This window comes from Marmota flaviventris, chromosome 9, assembly GCF_047511675.1.
Source record: "Marmota flaviventris isolate mMarFla1 chromosome 9, mMarFla1.hap1, whole genome shotgun sequence".
Lineage (NCBI taxonomy): Eukaryota > Metazoa > Chordata > Mammalia > Rodentia > Sciuridae > Marmota > Marmota flaviventris.
In genome coordinates this window covers 43,433,210-43,440,590 of record NC_092506.1, presented here as the reverse complement: position 1 = coordinate 43,440,590, position 7,381 = coordinate 43,433,210, and positions in this window count along the sequence as shown.

Genomic DNA, 7,381 nt, shown 5'->3' with positions numbered 1-7,381 from the left:
GATTAGTGGTTTGGCTCATCTGTGTTACAGCAAGATCTCCTTGGAGTTCAACTTCATGCCAAGAGCAAGTCGATCTTCTCTGGAGGCAGCAAACACAGGGAAAATCCAAAACATTGATTTGCAAGCCCATCTTTGCCAGGATGTAATCATCATACCATCTCTTTTCAATGAAGTTATCACAGCTCACTTGGCACTTGTTAGAAATGCAGAGTTCAAATCCTGTCAGTCCTTATGAATAAGGAGGATCTTGTAGAAATATGGGTGCTGATTCAGAAGGTCCAACGGCACCCTCAAGATTCTCAATTTCTTTTCTTTATTTTTTTTCATTCAAAAATTTTTTAATTATGCATGTTTATGCAGCATGCTACTTTGCTACATGTATACAAATGTGTATGATCAAATCAGGATGATGAGCATTTGTCTCTTTAAACCTTGACCATTCTTTTTGCACTGGGAAACTTCAAACTATTCCAGTTCTTTTTAAAACACACATTAAATTGTAAGCTAGTCACTCTGCTGTGTTGTAGAACACTAGAACTTACTCTACCTAAATGTGTTGGTAATTGTTAATCTCACCTTCCTCTACCCCTCCTCCCTGTTGCTCGTCCCAGCCCCCTAGTAATTACTAGTATGTGCTCTTCAACTCTGAGATCAACTTTTTATCTTCTACATATAAGTGAAAACATGCAGTATCTGTTTTCCTGGGCCTGGCTTGACTCTCTGAACATAATTTCCTCCAGTCCCACCTGTCTTGCTGCAAATGCCAGACTCTCCTTCTTTATGGCCCAAGAGCACTCCATCACGTGTTCCTTATCCATTCATTGTCAAGAGACTCTATATCCTAGCTATTATGAATAGTGCTGTGGTAATTATGGGCATACAAGTATCTCTTTGGAATACTGATTTCATTTCCTTTGGATGTACATTAGTGGAATTGCTGGATCACACGGTAGTCTATTTTTAATTGTTAAGGAACCTCCATACTGTTTTCCATAGTAGCTGCACTAATTTACATTTCAACCAACAGTAATAAGAATTCTCTTTCTTCACCTCCTTGCCAGCATTTGCTATTTTTTGTCCTTTGGATTATAGCCATTCTACCTGGGATGAGATGCTATATCAGATTTTCAACTTCTAACACTCCTGGGGGTGTCAGTGCTCTGCTCCCAGGACTATACTCAGAGGAGCAAGCAATGTCAGTATCCATCTGGCCCCCACTTGACCCCTTAGCATGAGAGAGGTTTTTATTTTTTATTTTTTTAAATGCACTGAGTACCTACTAATTGCCAAATGTTTTCCAAATACTCCAAAATAATTTGCAAAATGACCTTGGGGAGGTTTTCTTACTCTCATTTTACAAATGATAAAAACAGACTCGGGACTTGACAAGGAACCTGTAGGTAAAAGGTGAGAGGACTGGAATCAGCCCCACCTTCTGGTGTCAAGTCCTGCCTCAACAGGCTGTCTTGGGGGGCCTCTTCCACATTGCAGTGGTCATCCACAGCAGACACATTTGGTGGGAGATGACATCATACCTTAACATTCACTTTTAAGAGCAACAACAAAAACTTTAAAGGCCTGGTTGGAAGCAGAGTCGTGTGAACTCACAGTGAAATCAATCCTATACAGCTGGTTCAACTGCTGACGACATGAAATGTCTAACCCATTATGCTTGATGATGACCCAGCCAGTGGGGATATAAAGAATCCAGATGTTTAGCATGGGCAGTTTTTAACGTTTATCCAAAAAAAGAAAAAGAAAATAGTGATTGGAAGATGGTACCTGGTTTGGCAATGAGAAGTCTTGAATTTCAAGATTTTCCATGTCAAATATGTGATAGCATTGCAACACAATAAATTCTGCTGTTTCCTAGGAAAGGGGACCATCATACAAGTGTACGGTGGGCCAGATGACTTTAAATAGAAGGGAAGGATGAGAACTTGCCAGACATTGTACTGTAAGTTTCATTTTATCACATGCAATCACAACACCTGTGAGGGGGATATTTTTATCTCCACATTACAGTGGAGAAAACTGAGCCTGAGTAATGTTAAATAACTTGCTATATGGTAGAAATGGAATTCTCAGTTTATTTGATTCTAAAATCTATGACATTTCTGCTTACAGAACTACCATCCATCTAGGTTGGACTTTGAGAGGAGGATCACCCAGCCCTTCTGTACATGTCATCTATTGCTCCTGTAACAAAGAGCACCTGTAACAAAGAGCACTGAGAAAGGAAAAGATGGATATCAATTCCGGCCTTGGGTCCAGGTGTAGCAGTAGAAAATGCTGCGTTGCATGCAACTAAAACACTCTGGGGCCACTCCGGGGGAACTGGGCTGCGCAAAATAACCACACGAGAGACAGAAATTTACTTTTTTCTTTGGGGGTGCTGTGATGGCTCCTCTGGCCTTAACGGTCCGCAGGAAGAGAGAGAGGGAGCACGTGCTGACCCCAAATTTACCAACTTAAGACTAGAAATATTTTCTCATAATTTCTGTGGATCAGGAATCCAGCCATGTTGGCTGGGCACTTTGCCTCAGTTTTTTCCACAATCCTGCAATCAAAGTATGTTAAATATTTACAAGGTATATTTAAAAGCCAGAACTACAGGGGTTGGGGCTAAGGCTCAGTGGTGGAGCACTTACCTTGCACTGTGAGGCACTGGGTTGGATCCTCGGCACCATATAAAAATAAATAAATAAAGATATTGAAAAATATATTTTTAAAAAGTTCTTTAAAATCCAAAACTATAAGAAGTATTATATTTAATAGTTAAATGGTGAGTGGTTTCTGTTTTAGATTAGAAGATAGAAAAAGATGCCACCTCACTGGACTCCGTGGCACATGCCTGTGATTCCAGAGACTCAGTAGGCTAAGGCAGGAGGATCACAAGTTCAAAGCCAGCCTCAGCAACTTCATGAGGCCCTAAGCAATTTAGTGAGACCCTGCATCAAAATTTAAAAAAAATCAAAAGATCTGGGGATGTAACTCAGTAGCAAAGCACCCCTGGGTTCAATCCTTAGTGCCCCCAAAAAAAGCTTCCTCTTACCACTTAACATAGTGGTAGAGATTCTAATCAATGCAGGGGAGAAAAATAATTTAGGAGGATTGAAAAAGAAGAAAGTAGACTGTCTTTATTCATGAGTAACACTCTAAAGATAATCCAATAGAATTCACAGGTAAATTATTAGAAATAATAAGCTTAACAGGTTTTCAAAATTAGTACACAAAAATCAGTTGAATATATGTGGTCAAAGTTTTAAAAATTTTAAAAATACCAGCTAAGAACAAAAATGTTAAATACTTAGGAAAAAATACAATATAGGAAATTTATAAAATTTATAAATTTATAAAATACAGCTGCAAGAAAATAATGAAAACAAAGGAAAATGATGTTTATAAATTTAACAACATGATGTAAAGTTGTTGGTTTCTCCAAGATAGACCATAGATTTGACACAATCCCACTCAAAAACCCAATTTAGTTGTTTTTTTTTTTTTTTTTTTTTTTTTTTTTTAGTGGAATTGACACGATTCCAAAATATATAGGGAAAAGCAGAAGGTGAGGCATAGCATGAAGAAGAACATGAAGAAAGGCCTTTCTCCAGATACCAAGACTTACGAAGGTCATTAATCAAGACAGTGTGGTATTGGTACAAGATTTGAGACAACAGGATAGACATCCCCCGGATAAATCCAACACCCACTTGCTTTACTACATGGGACTGTGAATAATGTCTCAGACCAAAGGACCTGTTTTATGGAGGAGATGTGACAGAGGACACAGGACAATAGGATCAACTGGTTCCTATGATAAAGCTGGAGATTGGATTGTCCTTTTAAAGACTCAACAAAACCACCAATTTGGGAAAGACCTGAGTTGGAGCACTTTACCCTCCTAGAAACAGTATAAGTTTTTAACCATCAGCCATTCTTCTTTGCCAGGAGCCCCAAAGCTAGAGTGCGTGCATCTGGGAACCCAGGAGTAGAAATAGACCCAGCAACCCACTGGGTGGTTTCTGCTTCTCACTCCTGCGACTTAAGGCTCAGCAAAATTAGAAGTGCTTGTCCCTGGAATGTGTGAGGCAGAGCAGGCAAGAGGACGACCCCTCTACTCTTCTATCACTGAATTTAAAACTACAACTGCTGCCTGATCTCTTGGGACTGCTGACCCCCACAGCCAGCAGAATAAGAAAAGGGTCGTTATGCTGTCAGGGGTGATGCTCCTGGTTATTCTGAGACACCAAGGCTGCTGCTACCTAATGGAAAGAGGGATGGGGGGGACCTGGAAGAACTTGGATGACTCTCCAGGGTACCTCTTGGTATTTATTTCCCTGCTTGGTGATACCTATGAGCAGGCTGAAACAGCCCAATGACAGAAAGGTAAATCTGCTGCCCACTTCTGGCATGAAGATCCAGGTCATCCCTGAGGCAAGCAATGGACGTGCTGGATGAGGAGGAGCATGATATAGAATGGAGCACTGAGAAAGGAAATGATGGATATCAATTCCGGCCTTGGGTCCAGGTGTAGCAGTAGAAACTGCCGTGTTGCATGCAACTAAAACACTCTGGGGCCACTCCGGGGGAACTGGGCTGCGCAAAATAACCACACGAGAGACAGAAATACTTTTCTGGGAGGGTCGCTGTGACGGCTCCTCTGACCTTAATGGTCCGCAGAAAGAGAGAGAGGGAGCACGTGCTGACCCCTTTTATTGAGGAGAAGCCATTCAAATGAGACAAGGGGTCAGGTTTCAGGGGGCTGAGACTAGCTTCATGATGTCTGCTGTCAGCAGGTTGACTGACATCCGGGTAGGCCACAACCAAGGGCAGTGTGAGAGAAGGGGACACACAAAGGGCATTTCCATGGAACATTCTATCCCAAACAGGGCAAGGGGTAATATCACAAAGGAACAGGTGAGCGTAGCTGGACCTCTGGGGATATAGGAAGGCACGTCCATGCATGAAGACACATTTGCATTTTCTCAACCCTAAAGATCAGGGCTAATATCTTTGGTTACGTGACCGACAGTGCCACACCCATCAAAAGGGGAGGCAAACGCTGGTCACATGCTATGTCAGCCTCCCACAAGAAACCCAAGAGCAGAACAGCCCACAAGGGCTGGGGATTGAGTGCTCCAGAAGCAACCGGGGCCCGACTTCCTCATCCTTTAGAGAGACAAGTACAAGGCACACTCCTCAAGGTTCTTCAGAGGATCTCCAGTGACAGGGAGCCCCAGCTGCACCCAAGAATTAGGAAAACTATTGGCTCTCTTCTCCCCTCCTCATCATGGTTTCTCTGCTCCTTTAGAGCTGGTACAATAACAGGGCAACTGAGGCACCTAGGGTGTGGCCCCAATAGTGAATGCTCCCTAGACGTTGCCCACAGGCACCTTTTGGCCTCCCCTAGTCCCAGGCCCCCCACCCCCTCAGTTGTGCTTCCTGACATCACAGAACAAATTAACTCTCTGCTCCCAAGTCTTTTCTCTAGATCTGCTTGCTAGGGCAACTCAGCAATTCCTCTTAGTGTTAGGGATTAAATTGTGTACCCCCCCCAAAAGATATGTTGAAGTCCTAAGCCCCAGCACCTCAGAATGTGATGACCTCATTCAGAAATAGGTTCATTGCAGATATAATTAAGAGATCCCTCTAGAGTAAGGTGGGCCCTCAATCCTCTTTGACTGGTGTCCTTGTAAGATGACAACGTACAGATACTAGAGAATTGGATGTGAGGGTGGAGACTCAGGAGTTTGGTACAGGCAAGCCAAGGAGCACCAAGCAAGGATCGACAAGAGAGGATTCTACACAGAGCCCCGGGAGGAGCACAGCCCTGCTGACACCTTGGGCTCAGACCTCCAGCCTCCAGGATTGTGAAAAACATTATGTTGTTTTAAGTCACCAAATTTGTGGTATTTAGTTGTGGTGGCCTTCAGAAGCTACTCCAGTTATAAATCCAGCAGACATGTGTGCACCAGGAATATGTATACCAATGTCCTTAGCAGCACTATTCACAACAACGAAAACTGGAAACAATTGACCCATCCACTGACAATAGAACAACAGAATCATGATATGTCAATGTCATTCTGCAGCAGAAATGTTTAAGGATAATATTGAGTTAACGCTGAGTGAAAGCAGCCAGATACACAAAGATAACAGATGCATAATTCCATGCATTTGTGTTTAAAAGTTACAGTGGTCCCTACAAGTGGGTGTGCAGATAGGTCAGAGAAATTAAAGAGAAGCAGCAGAGAAAGAGCAGCAGTTTGGAGGGCTAGAAAAGGCTTCAGTTGCTGTCAACCCCAAATAGAATGTCTCATTTTTATAAATGGATGTTATGGCTGGAAAGTTTATATTCCACCAAAATTCTCAGGTTGAAACACAATCCCCATTAGGATAGTATTAGAAGCTGGGGCTCTTGAGAGGTGATTAGATCATGAGGGTGTCACCCTCATGAATGAGATTAGTGCCCCTAAACCAGAGAGCTCTTTTGCCCCTTCCATTCTTAAGGGACCCAAAGAGAAGATGTCATCTATGGAGCAAAGAGCCAATCCTCACCAGACACCAAATCTATTGGTGTGCCCTGACCTGGGACTTCCTAGCCTCTAAAACTCTAAGAAATTAGTTTCTAGTGTTTGTGATTATCCCAGTTTATGGGAATTTGTTATCACAGCTGGAATGAACTAAGATAGGTAATGATGACACATATATTTTGCCGCAGTCTGGCTGGGCACAATTCAGGAGCCACTTGTCAAAAGAAACGAACTTTATTTTTAGAACCACACACGCCAAACAAAACAGCTCCTCAGGAAAAACCCTCAGAGCCCAACTGCCACCACCGGCTTCCCACAAGCCTCTCCCTCCCCCACTCCTCCTGCTCTTGAGGCCGATTGGCTGGGTCGCATGGGCGGAGCCAAAAAAAGTCCCCCAATGAGCAGCTCCGTAGTCTGAAAGGGCGGGGAAACAGCCCAATGAGCATCACTGCAGAGGAGCCAATCAGTTAGAAGTTGCTGGGCCGCTGTAAGCCAATCATCAGCTGGCAGTCTGAAAGTTTGCTGGGGCCCCTTCGGCTGTGGCTCTCAACAATATTTGCTTTGCATAGATCATTGAGCTGTATATTTTTGTTACACTTCACAAGAAAGAAGTTTTTAAAAAGTAATAACTAAACCAGGGCCAGATGCGGTGGCACATGCCTTTAATCCCAGAGGCTCTGAAGGCTGAGGCAGGAAGATCTCAAGTTCAAAGCCAGCTTCAGCAAAAGTGAGGCACTAAGCAACTCAATGAGACCCTGTCTCTAAATAAAATACAAAATAGGACTGGGGATGTGGCTCAGTGGTTGAGCTCCCTGGAGTTCAATCTCCGGTACCCCTCTCCCCAC